Source organism: Portunus trituberculatus, chromosome 30, assembly GCF_017591435.1.
Source record: "Portunus trituberculatus isolate SZX2019 chromosome 30, ASM1759143v1, whole genome shotgun sequence".
Classification (NCBI taxonomy): domain Eukaryota; kingdom Metazoa; phylum Arthropoda; class Malacostraca; order Decapoda; family Portunidae; genus Portunus; species Portunus trituberculatus.
In genome coordinates this window covers 11,269,999-11,273,811 of record NC_059284.1, presented here as the reverse complement: position 1 = coordinate 11,273,811, position 3,813 = coordinate 11,269,999, and the positions used below count along the sequence as shown (strand labels likewise).

Genomic DNA, 3,813 nt, shown 5'->3' with positions numbered 1-3,813 from the left:
TTAAACCGACATTCCACGCCGCCACCACACCTGCCTACCTGCCTTGCTCCACACACCCTCTGGCACTCACGGCTCATCCACTTCTAAATAACATCACACAATTAATTCTCTCTGCCACACTAAGAGATATGTAGATTTTCCTGGTAGTTTTGTGTACTTGATTATTATTATTATTATTATTATTATTATTATTATATACTAACCGCTCAATTTTTTTTTCATTTTTTTTTCGTTAAAGTTTGGAACCTTCACCTTACGTACTCTTTACTACCTGTCATTAGACTAACCACTACCTTCACCACCACCACCACCACCTCCAGCACCACCACCACCACCACTCCCCTGGCCGCTGCACTGTCCGCCACGCTCGCTAATGCCCCACTCGTGTTGCTGCAACGTTTCCATCTTACTTAGTCGTGCCTCGCCCTGCAGCGGTTCCCTCCTCGCCCTCCCCACCCCCGTATCACCAACTGCCACCCGTCTCGCTCCTTGACGCAACCTGTGTCCCTCCCTGCTGAGCTGCCTCGCCACCTGTTTTATTCCAGTGACAACAACAACACCACCATCAACACAACGACACCACTTGCACTACTACTATTACTACCACTGCTACTGCTACTACTACTACTACTACTACTACTACTACTGGTGCTGCTTCTATTGCTCCTGTTACTGCCGCTTTGGTGGTGATATTACGACTCTAAGTTCATCAGAATTTATTACAGTCTTACCCCATACATCTGTCTTGTAGGGTGTGTGTGTGTGTGTGTGTGTGTGTGTGTGTGTGTGTGTGTGTGTGTGTGTGTGTGTGTGTGTGTGTGTCAGAAACTACGCATTTTGTGAAATAATGACATTGTATATATATATATATATATATATATATATATATATATATATATATATATATATATATATATATATATATATATATATATATATATATATATATATATATATAGAGAGAGAGAGAGAGAGAGAGAGAGAGAGAGAGAGAGAGAGAGAGAATTAATATTGATAATAGCAATGATAATAATGAAGTGAAGCAAGTAGTGATGGTAATAATGAAGATAACAATAAGTCATCACCACTAAAGACCCAACATATTACAGAGAAGCTCCAGCCACTCCTGCAGGTCCCGTGTGGTCTAGTGGCTAGGATACCTGGCTTTCACCCAGGAGGCCCGGGTTCGATTCCCGGCACGGGAAAAGTGTGCTCATTTTACTTCATTTTTTCCTCCCCGGTCAGTGGGCAGCAGGTAACACGAGCGCCGTGCCTTCCGAGCACCGCGCCGCAAAATGGTAGATTTAGCTCCAGGTTTCCTCTCGGCTATTTCCATCCAGAATTTTGTGTCCAGGAAAATAACGCTCACTGGAAACTGAATCCATAAGTTTGTGTAGCGCGGGGCGGGGGCGGGGCAGGGGTGAGAAGGGCGTGGGGAGAGGGGTGAGACTCCATGGCCAGCACACAAGGAGGCGAGGCGAAAAATAATCTCACTAATTGTGTCATCGTCCTCAGGCATTTCATATCTCTACCATCTTTATATTCTTGGATTCACTTTGCTATCACCTGCATTCTTCCTGACCATCAAGGCTCTCACTGCTGCACCAAACATTCACTGGATCACAATTATCACCACTCATCGCAAACACCAACTAAACACATCCACACACACACATTTACTTATACAATCACCTACAACCTTACTGACCATCAAGGCTTTCACTGCTGCACCAAACCTTCACTCGGTCACACATATCACAAACACCAACTGAGCACCTCGCACGCACTTTACACCTTACCAGCACTACAAGCCAAGAACACCAAAGGACTCACAGCGACAAGACAGCGAGCGAACACTAAGACTCAATATTTGGTGGACAAGGAGGAGGAGGAAGAGGAGAAGTATGAGAAGAAAAGAAGAATGTTAGAAGGAGAATCTGAGAAGAGGAGGAGAATGAAAAGGAGAAGAAAATGTAAGAGAAAGATGAAAGAAAGAGAAGCTGAGAAGAAAAGGAAGAGGAGGAGGAAAACAAGAAGATAAGATGAACGTCAAATGGAGATGAATGAGGAAGAGGAGGAAGAGGAGGAGGAGGAAAAGGAGGAGAGGTAAGGAAAAGGTGCGAGGAGAGGTGAGGACTGCCGCCACTCTTACATTCACCTCCGTTACACAACACACCACGATGTAAGACACGGTGGACAATTTTCTGACCAGTCCCTCACACTCGACCCAACAGTGACCTTTGGTTTTTCTTGGTGGCAATTAACATTCATCTTTTCTCCCTCACCTCTTCTCCTTTTCCTCCTCCTCCTCCTCTGCCTCCTCTTCCTTATTCATCTCCATTTGGCGTTCATCTTATCTTCTTGTTTTCCTCCTCCTCCTCCGCTTCTTCTCAGCTTCTCTTTCTTTCATCTTTCTTCTCTCTCCTCTTTCTCTTACATTTTCTTCTTTTCATTCTCCTCCTCTTCTCAGTTTCTCCGTCTAACATTCTTCTCATACTTCTCCTCTTCCTCCTCCTCCTCCTCCTTCTCTTCTCAATTTCTCCGCTCAACATTCATCTTTTCTCCTCCTCCTCCTCCTCTTTCTTCCTGACTGATTTCCAATTTCCCTTTCACCCCTTTTTCCTTCCTTCTTTCGTCTTTTTATTCTTTCCTTCCTGTTCCTCTTCCATTACCAACTGCACAACTTCTCTTTCCTATCCTCCTTTCTCTCCCTTCTCCATCCATCCATCCTCCTCCTCCTCCTCCTCCTCCTCCCATGGCCAGAATCTGAAGGTGTAAGAAATATTTAATGACATCGAAACGTCAGGGAGGGATATTCCAAAGGAGGAGGAGGAGGAGGAGGAGGAGGAGGAGGAGGAGGAGGAGGAGGAGGAGGAGGAGGAGGAGGAGGAGGAGGAGGAAATGGAGGTGAGAAAGGGAGCGAAGGGAAAAAGGAGGAAGGTCAAAATAAGTGAAATTTTGAAGGTTGAAAAAAAAAATGGTTAGATTTTGAAGAGGAAGAGGAGGAGGAGGAGGAGGAGGAGGAGGAGGAGGAGGAGGAGGAGGAGGAGGAGGAGGAGGAGGAGGAGAAGGAGAAGGAGGAGGAGGAGGAAAAAAAGCAGAAAAAAAGAACAATAACAGTAACAACAACAGCAACAGCGTGAGAAACAGCAGAATAGATTATAACCCCACCACCACCACCACCACCACAACAACAAGAACAACAACAACAACAACAATAAACGTAACAACACCAATAATAATAATAATAATAATAATAATAATAATAATAATAATAATTTCTGGACTAGGAATAGAGAAAGCACTTAAAACTTAATACTTCAGTGAAAAAGAGGAAAAAAAAGAAAAGAAACTACGAAAAAGGAAAGTTGGAAGAAAGATTTTTAATGGAGCGCTGAGAAAAATTAAGGAAAATACAAAAAGAATGAAAAGAATGGAAGGCACAGATGAAAATATGAGAGAAAATGGAAATAAATAACAACTGAAACGATTATCACAAAAGTTACGTTAAAATCTGATGAAGAAAATAAAAGAAGAAATAAAAAAAGAAAATAGAATAAAAGAAAAGAACTCCCAAAAAACTGAAAAAAAAGAAAAAAAGAATAAATGAAAGAAAAGAAAAAAAAAAAAAAGAATAAAGAAGAAATAAAAAAAAAAGAACTAAAAAATGAAAAAAAGAAAAAGCAGAAAATAAGAATAAATGAAAGAAAAGAAGAAAATAAACAAGAATTAAAAAAAAAAACACACAAAAACAAGGTAGAATATAAACAAATAAAGCAGAAAAAAAAACACCACAAAGAAAAACGTATCCAG

General features: G+C 41.7%; 1 non-coding gene across 1 annotated transcript; it reads left to right on the top strand.

Annotated features, from left to right (window-relative positions):
- The first annotated feature begins 1,133 nt into the window (after positions 1-1,133).
- Positions 1,134-1,205, top strand: Trnae-uuc. The gene has a single exon. It is a non-coding gene; the product is annotated as a tRNA-Glu (tRNA).
- Positions 1,206-3,813: the final 2,608 nt, after the last annotated feature.